The 20,317-nt window shown below is 36.0% G+C and overlaps 1 pseudogene; it reads right to left on the reverse strand.

The window, feature by feature from the left end:
- Positions 1–5,370, reverse strand: part of LOC110297988 — a 32,744-nt pseudogene extending 27,374 nt beyond the window's left edge.
- Positions 5,371–20,317: the final 14,947 nt, after the last annotated feature.

A 20,317-nucleotide genomic window follows, 5' to 3' on the forward strand; every position in this document is an offset into this window, starting at 1 on the left:
GTCATTGATAAATTCATTATATCTAATGTAAAGTATTTTTTGGCCCAGAGCTATGCCAAATAATCTTTGTTAGTAATTTAGTAATAATAAGTGTGGGACTATTAGTGTTCCCGACACTAAAAATAATGCATTATATGCAGATTATAGCTAGAAAATTTTCAGAGATGCTACAGAGTCAAATCTAATCCCAGCTGTAGGCTTTTCTTCCCTGAAAGTAATCTCATGAGAAATGCTTGATGGATTGGGCAGTCAAAGGAAGCAATGTCAAAATCAATTGCAACAACAGCAGTAGAAATGGGGAAATAAATCAGAGAAGTTACTAGTGAAACGAATTTGTTTGAACTTGGGTCTCCAGGATGGCAAGAAGTAGCTATGTTCTAAGATAGTGTGATAATTGACTTGGTGAAAGCTTTTGGATCTGATACTGATCTATTCCTGTCTAATGCATATACTTACCCACATCCTACACAGCTAAGATTTCTCTCTCTCTCTCTCTCTCTCTCTCTCTCTCTCTCTCTCTCTCTCTCTCTCTCTCTCTCTCTCTCNCTCTCTCTCTCTCATATCACAATGATGAGATAAGTTTAATGAGAGGATATGCTCAGAGAAGAATGAATAAGTAGAAATAGTAAGTGGATAAAATGTGAGTCAAATTGCTTGGGCTGAGATTATGCTTTATTTACTTACAAATTGTTCATGTATACCTGAAAAAAATTCCTGTGTGCTTTTTATGAACTAATTTCTCTCATCCTATAAAGCTAAGAGATCTCTCTCTCTGTCTCTCTGTCCCTGTCTCTCTGTCTCTGTCTGTCTGTCTGTCTGTCTGTCTGTCTGTCTGTCTCTCTCTGTATATATATATATGTGTGTGTGTGTGTGTGTGAGAGAGAGAGAGAGTTTGAAAGCATAAATGGTATTAATTATATTAATTACACTAAGATAATTCTCATGTATTTGAGGTATTCGCTCATTCATGTGTGAGAAAGGGTAGATGAAAAGATTATCAACAACTTACCAACTTGTACAAGTCTATTGAAATTACCTTAGGTATTGATGTTACTTTATTACCTATAAGCATCGTTTTGTTTTTCATATTGTTTTTGTCAGTAATAGCATTTATCTGTATAAAATGAGGTTGTTTCCTAATTGATTTTGTTTTGTATTCAATAAGTAATGTTAGAACACACAAATTCATGGTATAATTTATGTGAAGTATTGGCATTGTTTTATTTCTGTTGTAGTTTAGAAATGTTGATTTGTAAAATGTAGCTCTTTGTTTATATTTATACTGTAAAATTTTATAAAAATTGCTACACCAAAGTTATTTTAACAATGACATAGATTACCTAAATTTTTGCTTATTACCTTTTTTATTATAGTTGTTCATTTTATTTTAAATCTATTTGAAGATTATGATTAGTGATATCTGTATGATATTAAGAGTCTCTTTTTTAACTCTTTGGAATTATCATCTTAAAAATTAAATTTAGCTGGAAAAATAGTAAGTAATGCACAAAAGAATAAAAAAAATGGCAAGTTTTAGGTGGTAATACAGATTATATAAACATTTAAAAAATACACCAATAAATTATATGCTAACTTTAAGTGTTAATGTAACTAGAATTAGGTAAACAGGAAAGAAAAAATGTAGGCAAAAGATAATGGCTTAAATATTTAAATATGGTGAAAAATCTGTAAATCACAATTCCCCAAAGGGCTCCTGGACAAGCACAAGGATCACTAAGAAAGCTACCTAGAAAATAATAATATTCCTTGTGATGATGATAAAGAAAACAAATTCAGACAAAATGTAAGTGCAAAATGATGTGGGTTTTGCCTCAAACTCAGCCTAATGAGTGGGTAACACATAACCCACTCGGGCACATTGTCTTGTGAGAAATCTTTGGTGCAGCAGATTCTTAGAATAAAACTGTTCTTAAACGACTTGTTTTGGATATATTTTTGAAGTGTCCAACCCTCTCTCAACTGGTCCATTTGCTTTTTATTCCATCCTCCTTTTCACAGAAACACTGTGACAAGAACATAGATTTAGGAGTTAATCTTCCCTAGCTTTGAATCTGGAACAGGCCAATCATTATTTATATTGATCTTTCCTGCCTTCCACTCAAGCACTACATCCAGATACCTATTTATTCTATAGAGCTATTTAACTCTTACATTCAACATTTTATTAATGCATTCCCTGGCAAAATACTGTACCAAAAAATGCCCCAAAACTTGAAGCTGCTATTATCTTCATTAGCACAGACTTCGGTCTTTTATGCTCCTAAACTGCTTGGTGGAATAATGTGTTTCTTAACAAAAATGTTTCAACACTTTCTTTTAGACATGTAGAAGACGAGTACATTAAAGGTATTGAGCTATTACTGGAAAGTTTGTTTTAAAACAAAAGAAAATTCAGCATCTATTTCCTTTTTGTTGTTGTTGTTTTAATGTTTGTTTGTTTTTGTTTTTTGGTTTTTTTTAATAGAAACTCAAGCTACAGGCACCAACACTCTGTTAATTTACAGAGGCACAAGACAGAACTGCAAAATAAGTGTTATAGGTCCTCATAATAAGATGTGTGCTTTTAAAGTCAAGAACATGACTAATAAGGAAGTGCTTGGAGCAAGCACAGATTGTTAAAAAAAAAAAAATCGATTGTAGAACATGACAAGTTTCCCAAATTCACAAGGAAGTATTGCTAGAAGGAAGAAAGTCAAATGTTATTAATATTTAGTTCTTCACTGGGATGTGTACTAATTCTGATGGTACTTTGAGAATTGATGGCAATATATAAATTTACTTAAATTCAGATTTAAACACAAAAGTATCAGGTTTTATTTCTATCATCATTGCAGCAGAAAAGATAAGAAAATAAATTTGGAGTAAAACCAGGTCTTCTCACTGAAAATCTTCAAAGGTGTTTTGGCTTAACGTAACAGTTATATCCTGTAATTTCTCTTTGCCTCAGCCATAAATCAATTTTGATGCTTAATTTCAGTGTTTTCCTGGGATAGTATATTTGCCCATACCAAAACTGTGTCTTCATATAGATTTACCTGTTTTTTTCCACAAGTTTAGATCAATTAAATCATAAATCCCACAATGGCTAAAATGACTCTAGTGCAATGCATTAAAGAAGAAGGAAAAGTGTGACAAAAAAAGGACAGGATTGATTCTATTTAGTATTGGAAAAATGATTGAATTTTTCATTCTCGCTCCTTGTGTGGTCAGGAACAAGAGTTTTAATGTCTTCAAGAATATTTTCCTTTTTTAAAAAAATGAGAGTGAAAGGTTTATGAGCTAAACAAAAGTTCTGAGACCTCTCAAGCCAAGATCTTTGATGAAAAATATTCATAATGTGACTTGTATGGCATACTTTGTTTGCTTAAAAATTCTCATTATAAAATGAAAATAATCTTAAGAATGGCAGAAATGTCTATGAAGACTGTTTGATAGTAATAGGTCCAGAAGAACTCTAAGCAACCAATAGCTTAAGTGTTGTAATAATTTAAGGTTAGTAATAATTTCCAAGCAGTAAGAACTAGACTGAGGAGGAAAAAAGTAAATACATCTGTAGCCCCTAAAATAAAATCATATTTGTGAATTCATCAGAGTAAACTCGGAACCTGTGTGTGTGTGTGTTATAATAGTTTATATAATCAGAAGATAACAACTAATTAAAAATCATGAATTTGAAGGAGAACGAGGAAGGTTTTATGAGATGGTAAAATGAGAATAAAACAAGAAAGAAATGTAACTTTCAAAGTAACAAAAACTGTTGAAAGTAGATCCTTTATTTTATAACTTATTGTTGCTGGTTAGTTTTCAACTTAGAAGACTTAACTAAATATGTATTTCAAAGTGACATTGACTTTTTCCCAGAATACTGGTGATTTTATCACTTTATCTTCTAGGTTATAATGGTCTAGTCAGCTGAAATTTGACATTTTTAGCAGTCTCTATATTTATTGTTGCTTGTTACTGATTGGTCTTAATGTCCTGGCTTTTTGGAAAATACATCTTCTGATCTCTCCATTGTATTTAGATACTGACTAATGCTTTATTTAATTTTTCTTCATTCTTTGTTCATTTCATATCTTGTGCCCCAGTTTCATCATCTCCCTGACCTTTCGTATCTGTTCTCCGCCCTTACAACCTCCCCCCACCAAAAGAAAACAAAGTCAGAGGGAAATTTTAAAAATCTTGTCATAGAGGTTGTAGTGTGTCACACAATATACCATTTTCTCCACACATTTTTACTTGCAAGTGTTTATTGCAATATGTCATTGATCTGTATTTTCGCCTGTGGCTTTTGTTACACTATCAATACTGGATCCTCACTGGAAATCCTTTCAAATAGATGGGGTAGATATTGAGGTGGGCCAACAAAAGGACCCGAATCTGAGCTTGGGAGGTAGCTAAGTTGTTCAACCTGCTAGTTCTCCTGCACCCAAACCACCACAGCAAGCTCTCCAGAATTGCACTGGCTAACTCACCCAAAGCCATAGACAGCAAAGGGTCAGGGTCAGGTCTTCTATTCTCATGTCCTCCAGTCCAGCTCTCCTTTGGGCCACAGGCTTTTGAGGGGCTACATCGTGTGTATATCTCTTTCTCACTCTTGTTATCCCACAGCACAGGAGGGGTGTGCGCCCTCTCCCATTCTCATGAATTCAGGTCTGGCTCGTCCACTTACCATCATCAGTATCACCTCTACTGTGCTCTATCTATCTGATGCTACCAAGTTGCAATAGTAGGTGCAGTTCTTACCACACTCTTCACAATTTTCTTACCACATTCATAAGGTCTCTGGTGTGTACTTTCTGATGTTTAACCAGAACAGAACATTGACTAAAACCCTCACTGAACTGATTGCAGTGGTAAGATGTCTCTCCTAGATGAAAACTGAAGTCACAGAGAAGCCCAGCATTCTGGCTGGAGTCTTGGCCACAAATGCTGCACTGGTAGTATTTCCCTGCCGCTTGGTGTGTCTATTTCTGAAAGATGCTTGACCACAGACTGAATGTCCTTCCACACTCATCACATGCATCAGACTGCTCACCTGTGTATATTTTCTAGTGCTCAACAAGAATAGAATTTTGAAACAAGCTTTTTACACATCAGCACAGATAGAAGGTCTTTCCACTTAAGAACTTAACTGCTGCTTTTCCAATCTGCCCTCCTGGTAATGGTGTCTCTTCATTCAGGGGCTTGAGTAGCATCACCATTCCACATTCCAGATGCTTCTGCCAGGTAATTCATTTCTTTAGAAACCTCCTTCTTTGAGGCTAAATCTTCATTCCATGTATTCTCAACATCAGTCTCCTGAACCTTCCATTCTTCTTTCCGGTTACTCTGTGGCTGTTCTTTCATGTTTTGGAACTGGACAAAGGTGGCTTATGGGATGTTCCTGAAGTCAGCATCTCCTTCTCAGACTCTTCCTCTTTATGATTGTGGTTTGCAACCTTTCCTCCTGGTTTATCCACTTCTCTTCCAAGTCCTCTGGAACAGTCATTGCCTCATTTCCACTCACAGAGTGGTGCTCTCACTCAGGCCTGGTGCTCCTCAGACAGGATGATCCAGTATCAGCAGTGCCAGGATTGATTCTTTTTGTGGGCCTTAGGCAGCAGGCATTGGTAGCAGAGCTCCTGGATTCCTCCAAGAGCCTCCCTCAACTCAAGGGTTTCCTGGTAGCAGAACTGCCTGAAGTGTCTGTGAAAGACCTCTGTGGTCTGAAGGCTATTCCTCCACCTGGCAAAATCAGCCCCATTGTCATACTCCTTCTCTTCCTTTATTTTAACTTTCAGAAGTCCTGTATCTCCCTAGTATCAAGAGTAAAAACAATATATAGTTAAGGTATTATTGTTGTTGCTACTATTTATTATTATTGTTGTTGTTGTTATATTTTTAAGAATTGAGTTTTGATTAGTCACTCTCATTTATTTCTTCTAAAAATTCTGAGATGTTTTTACGTCAAAACATTCCATAAAAACTCAAGCCAGGTATGGTGGTTCACTTACACCTGTAATTCCAGTACCAAGAAAGCAAACACAGGGTTTCAGTGAGTTCAAGGACAGTCTTGTCTATGAGATAGCTACAGGACAGCCAGGCTATAAAGAGACTCAGAAGCGTCCTCAACTGCAGCAGCAGGGATGGGATAGGGAGGGAGGTCAAAAATCCTGTCTTATACTTCTCAGTATTCCTAAGTTAGTTAGTTGGTTTTAATGTAATTACATTCTCAGCAAATTAGGGAATATTTTCAATGAATAACTTTTAGATATTTCCTAGGCCACAACAACAGCACCCAATTTTCTTACACTTCAAGTAGTTGTACATTAGAGTTTCTCATGGTAATTTTTAATTTTCTGCACCTTATTAACCTGTTTAATCTACCAGTTTTAAAAACCTCTTTCTAGCATGCTATTCTTTTTAAGTGACAACAATTACAGGCAAATAGTTCATGAGTTTGGCAGATGGTAAGAGGTAATACAAGCGAGGGTTTACATCTAGGAGAGGGAGTGGATAAATGATGTGATTATGATCTCAAAAATATAAATATTATAAATAAAAGATATTTATTTATTCTGGTATTTATTACTTTTTTGCTTGTTTTTATGTTTCTCTCAATCTCCCCTTCCTTATGTGTGTGTATGTATATGTGTGTGTGTGTGTAGGTGCACAATTCTACAAATATCAGGGAATGAAAGGGGAGTTCAGAAAACAACTTGAATGATGTGTTTCTAATTCTATTAGTGGATCATGGGAATTAAACCCTGGTCATGAGACTTGGTGGCAGGAACCTGTCCCCACTGTGCCATCCCCTTTCTCCATGTCATTCTTTTACTGTATCGCTGTAATACTTTACCTTTGTGTACATAAACTTCAATTTAATGTGAACAAATTAATAGCAGAACAATAGTTTGGTAGACTTTAGTCCATTAACTTTTGTAACTAAGCTTGTTGTGCTTTGTGTGGTTGGCTGTCTGGTTAGTTATTGATGAGGAAACATTAAATCATGAAATTAATGTTTGAAAATGGCCTGTGACCTGGTTTTGGTGTGCATTCTTTCAGTGGAAATTCATAATCTTTCTTGGTAAGAACATGTCTATTGCCAATTTGACATAAATTTAATCTAAACTTTGATTTTCTTTCAGGCCACACCGGTATTTCAAGTTCTCAGTAAACGTTTGACTGGGGATGAGTTCATGGTGAGGGATTCTTGAGGCACTGGGAGGTAGCTCAGGTGGTGGTGTGAGTACTCAACATAAAGTGGGTGTGATGGTGTGTGCCTAATACTGTAATGCTAGAGAGGTGCAAGCAGAGGGAATCAGTAACACAAACTTATCCCCAACCACATGGGGAGTTGGAGGCCGGTGTGGGCTGCCTGAAAGGAATAAAACAAACTAACTAAAGACAAGTTATTCTTGACTTTTCCCCCCTCTCACCAGAACCAAGGGATTAAATGATACATTTCTTAGAATCCACTGATCAATTGGATATAATGCTCTGTCTCATCCAATTGTAGGTCATCTTTGGATCATGGAGGAGGATCATATTATTTTTCTTTTTATACTCAGTTTTCAATCTCAAACACTCATTTTTTAAAAGTCTTTTTGACTTATGTTAATCAGAATGTTTTATGTTACTCTTTATTTGTAAATTGTCTTGAATATGGTAAGAGATAGAGAATTGACTAGTGGATAGGAATACCTCTTAAAGTAGTACAAACAGTATGCATAGATATATTACTGACTTGTTTGTTCCCTTAAAATGGTTATACCAGATGCATAAAGATTTTCTATCAGCTGCATGTAGAACCATGATATATTTTCAAGTTAAAAACATTTGAGTTGTATTGCTTGACAATCTTATTTTCAAATAACCTGGTTGAGCATGTGGGAAAACATTATTGCAAGATTAATGATAGATTAATTGTGTTTAAATATAGTCTTTTACTGTCAGATTGTACTATCATATAAACATATCTTGCAAATACATCTAGCACTGATAGATAAAAAGAATATACATGAGCAGAAATGCAGTCTATCTGACATTTACATAATCATCATTGCCAAGTTTCAATTAAGATAATCTTCTTTCTGCATCCTAGCAATGTTTTCCAGTGTTTTTATTATAAAGAAGCATGCATTTAAGAGTTCTTTGCTTTGAGTTTATTATTATGAATTATGTGGAGTCCATAATATCTTCAGGTAACATCACACTAAAGACAAGCAACTCTTCATTTGTATCTTGTCCCAATAGTCTAAGTCTATCCATTTAACCCAGAAGAATTGAACAGCTTTGACCCATTACTCACACAATTTATGGCCCTGAGTGGAGCTGAATACATCCTCAAAACACAACTGACTTTGCTATTTTAGAAAAAGCAACCCATTTACAAGTTCCTTAGTTCATAGTACATTGTAATAAAATTTAAAACTGTTTAGTGTTTTTATTTTATTCGGCCATTTGAGGGTCAGGTTCAGTGTATTGCTTGGATATACATACACACACACACACACACACACACACACACACACACACACACATATATACTGCTTGTGGACGTTGTACATCGTGGTGCGGAGCCTAGTGCGCACCACGATGTACAACGTCCAAAGCAGCCTCTGTTGCCACAAAATTCTTTTTTTAGGTAATGTTCTTGTAAATCATAATTGTTTTCTGAGGGCAGTTACTACAATTGAGTATCAGCAGAGTATTAAGATAGGCATGAGTAACGCACTATTGGAGGAAGAGATATTAGACCAACACTCACACTGTACTTCTGTTAAGGTAGATTGTGTATGTTTTGTCTTGGTTTAATGATTATACATATATAGCACAGAAAGTAATAACTCCATTGATCTATGTATATACAATGGACCCTTCCATTTCCTTTAAGATTTATTTTATGTGTGCTTATGCAAACACACACACACAGACACACACACACACACACACACACACACACACACACACACACCTGTATAGGACACTCTGAAGCTGGAGTGACAGGTGATTATAAATTTCCCAATGTGAGTGCTAAGAACTGAAGTTAGCTCTCTGAAAAAGCATCAAGCTCCTTTGAACATGGAGTCATCTCTTCAGCTTCTGCTTCTTAAAATTCACTATAAAATATTTCAATAACATTCTTATGTGATCCAAAACTATCTGTGAAAACATTTATTATATCTACCAAAAATACTTAAAAAATATACTTGGTTTTTGATTGCAGTTATATTTTGTTCCCTTGCTTCAGTGATATTTTTTTTATTTTTAAACATATAATCAAATTATTTTATTTTTCTTTTGTCTGACTCACTCAAAGCCATTTTTTAAAAAGCAATGAATTCTATAGTGATAATATGTGTGTTAAATAATTTTTCTGCTATATATTTTTTATTCTCTTCTTCAATTTTAATTAAGTAATTAAAATATTCTGTGTACATTTCCTGAAAATTATATCTATTTACAAAAGAAAGCCTTAATTTCTAATAAAAACAATGGATACAATTAATATATAATTATGCATTTGATGCATAAGTAGATATGTCTTCTTGCTCTTTTTTTTAAATCTAATAGTAGAACATGAGACTGAAGATACTTGCAATATAGAAATTTTATATTTTGGAGACATGCTCAGAATGATAATTTGCTTATTTTACTATGTCAAAGATCAGATTTATATTATATTTACATCCTATGTATGGCTTTCACACTTATTTATAAAGAAATTACTTGAGCTAAGATCAAAATTGAGACTAACAAATCCTGTGTTCTCATGAATAAGGTCTCAGAATCACACCAAATGAGTGTGTCTTGTCCTGATAGGCAGAGCCTACAGATACTACTAGAGATTTTAAAACAAAATGTAACCAAAAAAGTCCCAAAATTCACATCTCTCTTATGGGGCCCTAAGCTTTATTCCCTCAATTAATAGTTTTTATTTAAAATACTATTTCTTTGTGCAGAAATGTTATTTTTGTTTACATTACACTTTTCCTGAAGCTAAGAAAATCAAAGTTTAATCAATGCATCTCTAATTTCAATATAGAACTCAGAAATTAGGCCAAAAGAAGATAATAAAAAATATTTGTAAAGAAAAGATATTTAAGAAACAAGGATTCTTTTTTGTAACAAGCTTTCTCTATACAGGAGTCTTTAAAAACAACAAACAAACAAAAACAAGGTTTCTTTGTGTAGTCATGGCTGTCATGGAATTCACTCTGTAGACTAGGCTAGCCTCAAACTTAAAGATCTACATGCCTCTTCCTCCTGATTGCTGGGATTAAAGGCATGTACCACAGTACTTGGCTCCCAAAAAGTCTATTTAAAGTTTACTTAATGTAATTTGTTCTCCTTGTTTATTAGAATTAATTCACCATTCCACACAAGAGGCCTGCCTTCTCTAGAACTGGGGGTTAATTATGATCATTTAACTTGGTCTGCCAGAATGTTTATAATTCTGATAAGGCTCACTTATCTTTAATTATTTGTAATCTAGTTTATTCTAGAGTCTACTATGTAAATGTGCCCTGAATGGCAGATCATTTGAAGATGTGTAGTGTTCTGTTCTTGGTTGCTGTATGACTATTGCCATCCTATCCCTCTTACCTTTTTATTAACATTGTAGCCACTGAAAGAATCCTGAGTGCACAAGGACAATACATTTGCAAGGAGAGCAGAGAATAATCACATAAAGAAAAATACTTTCAAATTTCATCTGATTTCTAATCATATTTTATAATCTTATTTTACTTGTCAATATATCTATGATTATTAATACATAGTAAGTATATCAAAGCCAGAAACTCAGTTCTATTAAATAAAAGTATAAAATACAAACTTGAAAACTGATGGAGCAATGGAAAGTAACAATGGTAATTTTTCTGTTTATTTACCATCTTAACTCACTTTTATAATGGCTGATGATGCTTTGTAAAAAAAAGGAGAAAAGCATTGAAATGCTATGAGTTTTATTGAAAAATTGAACTTCCCTGATTTGTGCACTTGTGAGATGCTTTCCTCTCTTGAGACTCCTTAACATTGGCTACTGAGAAATCAATTGAACAGAGACTGTGACATTCACACTGTCTGTCTCCTCTATCCTGCTCTTGGAACATAAAAGAAAGTCATTTATTCTCCTGTGACTTCTCTGCCAGCACAGGATGGAGACTTTGCAAAGCATCACTTAAGTGGGACATCCATCACTGGCAGATCGCCTCCGCTGCTTGCCAAAGACTCTCACACTTCAGTACCTGGGATGTAAACAAAGATATTGCATTTGATTTTCATATTGATCTTGTTGATTTTAGAGCCAGTATCACCTTGAGGGAATACTATTTTTCGACTGGATGGCCTTTCCCTGACCTTGTGTTTCACAGTCCATAACTTCTGCATGCTTCTAGTTTCTTCTCTGTGGATATAAATGTCCTTACTCACACTTACCTCCTCCTCTGTCTTAGATATGCAACTAACAAAGTCGAATCCTCAGTTTGTATGACATCTAATAGCTTTCAAAGTACTTTAAACGAATAAAGTAGCATTATATAAAGAACACAGACCTGACATTCAATGATCCTTATTAATAAAATATGTTATAGTATAATTTATCTTATATCTATTACATATTTATTCTATGAATAGCAAACATCATGTATGTATATTTTTATTTCCTTTGAAAAAAACTTAGAGTAAAACTTATCTCCATCTCTTGATGTGAACATTTGTATGTTTGTTGGTTTTGGTCATTCGTTTAATGACCAAGTATTTATCAACATGTCCCCTTCTGGGAACAAGGTAAATAGAATATCAATGAGCCAAACCAAGTTCTTTCCTCTACTATATCTTCAACCAACTTGCTAGGTTGAACAAATTAATGAAAAATATCTCTAATGTTAGATGAGGTTCACATTTACTAACCTTACTATTTTTGCCCTATAATGACTACTTAATTTTTTAATATTTTATTTATTTATTTATCAGTTTTTTACACTCCAGATTTTATTCCCTTCTTGGTCCACCATTTGACTGTTCCATATCCCATACTTCCTCCCTGGCCCCCTGTCTCCATGATGATGTCCCCATGTACCACCCTACCAGACCTCTAAACTCCCTGGGACCTCTAGTGTCTTGAGGGTTAGGTGCATCTTCTCTGACTGAACCCAAACCCAGAAGTCCCCTGCAGTATATGTGTTGGGGGCCTCACATCAGCTGCTGTATGCTTCCTGGTTAGTGTTCCAGCATCTGAAAGATCTAGGGGGTCCAGTTTAAGTGAGACTGCTGGTCCTCCTACAAGATCGCCCTCCTCCTCAGCTTCTTTCAGCCTTCCCTAATTCAGCTACAGGGGTCAGGAGCTTTCTGTCCATTGGTTGCATGCAAATATCTGCATCTGACTCTTTCAGTTGCTTGTTGGGTCTTTCAGAAGGCAGTCATGCTAGATCCCTTTTTATGGGTGCTCTATAGCCTCAATAATAGTGTCAGGCCTTGTGACCTCACCATGAGAGGAATCACACTTTATTGGATATCCTTCAAACACTCAATAAATTATAATATCAATTAATGTTACACATTAACAACTGAAGTTCAAGGTGGCTGAATTGTGTTCTTGTGACATGGCACCGACATTTGGAGCAATGTATATGGCACCCGTTTTCCCCTTCCCCAGAGTTTTCAGTTTGGAGTTGATTAGTGTTTGACTTTAAATATCAGTTATTTCTGCTTACTCTCTCTCACCCTCCTCCTTTCCTCTCTCTCCCTCTGCCTCTCTCTTTCTCTGCATTTTCTCTGTCTTCACTCTCACAAAAAGTTCCTTGGTCTTTCTAATTTGATTTTGATATTCAGTTTCTCAGATCAGATCGCGACCCTAACACATTTTTAAAACCACGAGCAGGAAGCCTGAATAAAGCCTGAATCGCCCTTTACTGCCATTGTTTAGCTTTTCTTTCCAGGGTACAAAGCTCTGCACCCAGCAAGTCTGCTTTATAATGCTGTGCATCCTTTGATTGCCCTTTTAAAGGCTCAGATGCACGAACAGAGCAGACAAAGCAAACGCCTTCCCGAGGCATTCTGTCAGATTGAAGATGGTCACTGATAGCCCAGTTGACAGCTATGAAGGAGCAAAGCCTTTTCCTGATTGAATTTTATGCTAATTCATCTTGGGTTCTCCTAACAGTTACTTCTTTCTCTGTGATTGGGGCACATGCAAGGATTTCTGTTTCAATATCCAGGGGCTATAATACAAATGCCCGAACAAATAGGCCATCATTGGCGCATTAAAGTCTGAAGTAAGCCTTTGTGAGCTTTAGGTCTGAATTAGATACTCTTGGCTTACAATTCTGAATAAAAAATTCTAGAAAAATTCTGAAACAATTTTGAATAAATGTGCTTGATAAAGAAGCTATTCTGTTTCTTCTGATGAATTTAGCTGTCATGCTTTTGTTATTAGTTGTTTTGTTAATTAATCTTTCACACAGAGTTACTGAACATTCCACCATCACAGTAGAATCTGGAGGAATAATAAAGTATAAGAATCTAGCATAATCAGTAGAAGCAGTGAAACCTGTGTGAATTATACTAAAATTACTATACTGCATGGGTTATGTTACCAGGCATTATGGGTCATAAAGAAAATAGTCATGAAGATAAACTTTGAGATAAGTCCTTTAGATGAGGGTTTGAAGCTGGAAAAATGGAGTCAAGGAATAGATAAGGTAGAAGAAATGGGATGAGGTGGGATGAACTTCACTATTGAGATGAGTAGTGTTTCCTTAGAATATGGATTAATAGTAGACACATTGGTATGAAGGGAATGGAATGAAATTCAATATTGATACTAAAGCTGAAATCATAAGTTTGGTGTTTAGCAACTAGAAAAGAAAGGGAGTAAATGCATTTTTTGGCTTTACAAAAATTTTTGATTTATGTTTGTTCATAGTTTATTTCTGACTATCATATTCTCTATATATTTCATTCTTTGAAAAATATACCAAATACTCCATCAAAATCAAATTCATACAGTGATTTATATACTAAACAATGACTTAGATACAATTGTATAGTAGAATTGTTCAAACTTAAATCTAAAATGTGCCAGGTTTTGCGTTTCTGGTAGAAGAGGCTAGACCTTAGAGCATCCTTTCTTATCCCAGAAGTGATGGTGAGTTAAGCCATTTCACAGAATCTGCTTTCATGTTGTTAGCGTTATTATCATAAATGCCTAAAAACATTGGTATCTAAGTAAGAAAGGACAGAAAAAGGTAGAAAAAGTTTACCAGAAAAACATAAAGTCTGGTTAGATTGATGTACTTATAAAAATAAAAAATGAGTGCAATGTGTCAGCTTGAATAGAGTTAACATGATTAAAGACAGGATTGTTGCAGTTGAATGTATTTTGGAAGCATGCTGTTAGTAGAAAGTATCATTAAGTCACTAATATTTGGTATATGGTATTATATTAATAAAATATGTATCAAATATAATTGAATGAAACTTCTTTATCTAGAGATTATGTTTTAATAATTATGCTATTTATTTACATACCAAATGTTGCCTCCTTCCCAGTTACCCCTTCACAGAGTTCATCACCCCATCTCACCTCACCTTTGCCTCAGAGAAGTTCTCCCACAGCATCTGGCTTCTCTGGGCATCATGTCTCTACAGGATTAGGGGCGTCCTATCCCCTTAGAGCCAGAAGAGGCAGTCAGTCAGTCCTCTGCTACATATGTGCCAGGGTCCTCTGACCAGCCTGTGTATGTTTTTTGGTTGGTGGCTTAGTCTCTGGGAGCTGCCAGGGGTCCAGCTTAGTTGACACTGTTTATCTTTCTACGGTGCTGTCCTCCCCTTCAGTTCCTTCAATCCTTTCCTTAGCTTTCATAGGGGTCTCTGATCTCAGTCCAGTTCTTGGCTGTGGGATTCTGCATCTATCTCCTAGTAGAGCCTCTCAGAGGACAACCATACAAGGCTCCTGTCTGCAAGCATATCAGGAATAGGGTCAGGGTTTGGTGCCCATCCATGGGATGGATCCCAAGTTAGGCCTGTTCACTGGTCAGCCATTCCTTCAATCTCCGCTAATTTTTTGTTCCTGCAATTCTTTTAGACAGGAACAATTCTGGATCATTAAAAAAAAAAAATGAGATTAGTTGGTGTTCCCATCCCTCCTCAGGCCATGCCTAACTACTGGAAGAGATCTCTCCAGGTTTCATCTTCTCACTGTTGGGAATTTTGTCTAAGGTCACCCACTCTGAGTTTGGGTGCCTCTCATATTCCAGGATTCTGGGCCTATATAGAGATTTCCCCCAACCCCAAACCACCTCAGCTGCGTATTTCCATTTATTTTCCTGGCCCTCTGGGATTCTCTTCTGGATCCCTCCCTCCATATCTAATCCTGCCACCCTTTCCATCTCCCCCTCTCCTTTCACACCCAAGTCCCTTTCTCCCTCAGCATCCCATGGTTACTTTCTCCCCTTGTAAGTGGGATTGAAGCATCCTCACTTGGCCTTTCTTCTTGTTTAACTGCTTATTGTATGTAGGGTGTATCACAAGTATTCTGTACTTTTGGGCTAATATATACTTATCAGTCAGTACATCCATGAATGTCTTTTCAGATCTGTTATACCTCACCCAGGATATTTTCTAGTTTCCAACATTACTCTGAAAAATTCATGAAAAATTTCACTAGCTGAATAGTATCCCATTCTATAAATGAACTACATTTTCTGTATTCACTCTTCTGTTGAGGGACATCTGGGTTGCTTCCAGTTTTTGCCTATTATGAATAAGGCTGCTATGAACATAGTGGAGCACATATTCTTATGGTATGCTGGAGTATCTTTTTTACATAATATGCCCAGGAGCGGTATAGCTGAGTCTTCAGATAGAACTGTTTCCAATTTTCCAAGGAACCGCTAGATTGATGTCCAGAGTGATTATAGCAGGTCCAATCACACAACCCATGGAGGAGTGTTCCTCTTTCTCCACATCCTTACCAGCACATGCTGTCACTTTAATTTTTGATCTTAGTCATTCTGACTGGTATAAGGTGGAATCTCAAGATCATTTTGATTTGCATATCCCTGATGACTAAGAATGTTGAACTTTTTTTTTTTTTTTATATGCTTCTCATCCTTTCAAAATTCCTCTGTTGGGAAATGTCTGTTTAGCTCTACCCCATAAAATACCCATGGAAGGAGTTGCAGAGACAAAGTTTGGAGCTAAGACGAAAGGATGGACCATCTAGAGACTGTCCCACCCAGGGGTCCATCCCATAATCAGCCACCAAACTCAGACACTATTGCATGTACCAGAAAGATTTTGCTGAAAGGACCCTGATATAGCTGTCTGTTGTGAGGTTTTGCCAGTGCCTGGCAAATACAGAAGTGGATTCTCACAGTCATCTATTGGATGGAACACAGGACCCCCAATGGAGGAGATAAAGAAAGTACCCAAGGAGCTGAAAGGGTCTACAATCCTATAGGTAGAACAACAATATGATCTAATCAGTACCCCCAGAGCTTGTGTCTCTAGCTGCTTATATAGCAGAAGATGGCTTAGTTGGCCATCATTGGGAAGAGAGGCCCCTTGGTCTAGCAAACTTTATATGCCCCAGTACAGGGGAATGCCAGGGCCAAGAAGTGGGAGTGAGTGAGTAGGGGAGCAGGGCGGGGGTTGGGGGGAGTATAGGGGACTTTTGGGATAGCATTTAAACTATAAATGAAAAAATATCTAATAAAAAAAAGAAAAAAATTGGATTATTTGGTTTTGTGAAGTCTAATTTCTTGATTTCATTGTATATGTTGGATCTTAGCCCACTATTAGATTTAGGGTTAATGAAGACACTTTCCCAATCTGTATGCTGCTGTTTTGTCCTATTGGGAGTTTCTTTTGTGTTACAGAAGTTTTGCAGTTTCAGGATGTCACATTTATGAACTGATGATCTTAGAACATGAGTCATTGATTCAGGAAAATTTCCTCTGTACCAATGTCTTCCAGACTATTTCCTACTTCCTGTTATATTAGATTAAGTGTATCTGGTTTTATGTTGAGATCCTTGATCCACTTGGAATTGAGCTCTATGCAGGATAGTAAACATAGATCAATATGTGTGCTTCTGCATGCATACCACCAGTTATAACTAGCACCATTTATATAGATGCTTTCTTTTTTCCACTGTATGCTTTTGGCTTCTTTGCCAAGGATCAATTGTCCATAGGTGTATGGGTTTATTTCTGGGTCTTCAATTCTCTTGCATTGATTGACCTGTCTGTCTCTATTTCAATACGATGCAGTTTTTACCACTATTGCTCTGTAGTACAGCATGAAGTCAGGGATGGTGATTCCCCCAGAAGTTCTTTAATTGTTCAGAACTGTTTTAGCAATCCAGAGTTTTTGGTTTTTCCATGTGGAGTTGAGAATTGGTCTTTCTACTCTGTAAAGAATTGTGTTGCAATTTTGACAAGAACTGCATTGAATATGTATATTTGTTTAGTTGGCCATTTTCACTATGTCACACCTACCAACCCATGAGCATTGGAAATCTTTATATCTTCTGAGGAAAGTTTTCTTTAATTTTTCTGTTTAGGGACTTGAAGTTCTTGTTATACAGATATTTCACTTACTTGGTTAGAGTTACACCAAGATATTGCATATTATTTGTTGCTATTGTGAAGAGTGTTGTTAAATTTCTTTCTCAGCCAGTTATCTGTTGTATAAAGGAAAGTTACTGATTTGTTTGAGTCGTGTTTCTGCCACTTGGCTGAAGTTGTTGATCAGCTGTAGGAGATCTTTGGTAGAATTTTGTGGGTCACTTATGTATACCATTTTACCATCCATGTATAACGGGACTGCACTAAATCCATGTTACCATGACCTATTTTGTTTGTTTGTTTTGTTTTGGAAGGAATTTTTTTTTAATGACTGCTTCTATTTCCTTAGGGGTTATTGAGCAGTTTAAATAGTTTACCTGATCTTGACTTAAATTTGGGATGTTTTATGTGTCTAGAAAATCATTCCATTTGTTTAGATTTTCCAGTATAGGCTATTGTACTAAGATTTGATGATTTTGGGGACTTTTTCAGGTCTGTTTTTATATCTCCCTTTTCATTTCTGATTTTATTTTTTTTAATTTGGGTATCATCTTTGTGCCTTTTAGTTTGTTTGGCTAACTAAACAAACAAACAAAAAAAAAACCAACTCTTAGTTTTGTTGACTCTTTGTATTGTTCTCTTTGTTTCTAATGGGTTGATTTCAGCCCTGAGTTTGACTATTTCTTGAAGTCTACTCCTCTTGGGTGTATCTGTTTCCATTCGTTCTAAAGATTTCAGTTGTCCTGTAACATTGCTAGTATAGGACCTCTCCATTTTCTTTATGAAGGCAATTAGTGCTATGAATTTTCCTCTTAACACTGATTTCATTCTATCCTACAGATTTAGTTATTCTGTACTTTCTTTTTCATAGAATTATAGAAAATATTTAACTTCTTTCTTTATTTCTTTCCTGACCAAGTTATCACTGAGTAGAGAATTGTTCAGTTTCTATGAGTATGTGGGATTTCTGCTGTCTTTTTTATTATTGGAGTTCAGCTTTAATAAATGGTGGTCTGATTCAATGAAAGGAATTACTTCAATCTTCTTGTATCTGTTGAGCCTTGCCTTTTATCCAAGGATATGATCAATTTTGAAGAAGTTTCATGAGATGCTAAAAATAAAGTATATTCTTTTGTTTTGAGATGAAATATTCCATATACATATGTATCAAATCCATTTGATTTATAATTTCTGTTAGCTTCAGCGTTTCTTTGTTTAACTTGTTTCCATAATTTATCCATTGATGAGAGTGAGGTGAAGTTTCCCAGTATTATTGTTTGAGGTTCAATGTGTGCTTTGAGCTTTATTCATATTTCTTTTACAAATGTGGGTACATTTGCATTTGGGGAAAATGTTCAGAATTAAGACTTCATCTTGGTGGATTTTTCCTTTGATGAGTATGAAGTGTCCTTCTCCATCTCTTATGATTACTTTTAGTTAAAAGTCTATTTTATTGGATATTAGAATTGCTACTCTAGCTTGTTTCCTGGGACACTTTCTTCGAAAACCTTTTTTCAGACCTCTACTTTCAGGTAGTGTCTGTCTTTGTTGCTAAACTGTGTTTCTTGTATGCAGCAGAATGATGGATCCTGTTTGTGAATCCAGTGTGATAGCCTGTGGTTTGTTGTTGTTGTTGCTGTTGTTTTTGTTTTTTAATTGGGGAATTGAGTCCATTGATGTTGAGAGATATCAATGACCAATGATAGTTCCTGTTAATTTTTTGTTGGATATGGTAATGTGTTTGTGTTACTCTTCTTTTTGAGTTTGTTGTGATATGATTAATTTCTTGTGTTATCTTGGGTATAGTTACCTTCCTAGTATTCAAGTTTTCCTTCTAGGATACTCTGTGGGGCTTGATAAGAAGAAAAATATTTATCTTGGTTTCTCCATCTATAGTGATTGACAATATTGCTGTGTTTATTAGCCTGGGCTGGCATCTCTGGTTTCATAGGTTCTGGATGACATCTGTCTAATATCTTCTGACCTTTAGAGTCAGCTATTGGATGGATCACAGGGCCCCCAATGGAGGAGCTAGGCAAAGTACTCAAGGAGCTGAAGGAATCTGCAATCCTATAGGTGGAATAACAATATGAACTAACCAATACCCCCACTGGAGCTCATGTCTCTAGCTGCATATGAATCAGAAGATAGCCTACTCGGCTATCAGTGGAAAGAGAGGCCCATTGGTCGTGCAAACTTTATATGATATGCCTCAGTACAGGGGCACACCAGGGCCAAGAAGTGGGAGTGGGTGGGTAGGGGTGTGGGTGGGGAAACGTGTGGGGGACTTTTAGGATAGCATTGGAAATGTAATTGAAATAAATACCCAATAAAAATATGGAAAAAAAGAAAAAAAGAGAATCTCTATTGAGAAGTCAGGTGTAGTTCTATGGATCTGCCTTTATATGCTACTTGTCCTTTATTTATTTTTTCTTACAGCTTTTAATAATCTTTCTTTGTTGAGTACATTTTATGTTTTGATATCATGTGGCCAGAGGATTTTCTTTTCCGGCCCAATCTAATTGGTGTTCTGTAGGCTTCTTGTACATTTATGACCACCTTTTTGTTTAGGTTTAGGAAAGTTTTCTATGATTTTGTGGTTTGGCTCAGTCAGATCAGGATAGACCTACAACTGTTTGGGTCTCTGGGGGTCCCAGCTGGTGTGGTTATTGGGGTAGAGGTCTCACCTGTGCACCTGGTTAGGGCAGACCTCCTAGGAGACATTTATATCTGTAGGG

This window comes from Mus caroli, chromosome 7 (genome assembly GCF_900094665.2).
Source record: "Mus caroli chromosome 7, CAROLI_EIJ_v1.1, whole genome shotgun sequence".
NCBI classification, from domain to species: Eukaryota; Metazoa; Chordata; class Mammalia; order Rodentia; family Muridae; genus Mus; species Mus caroli.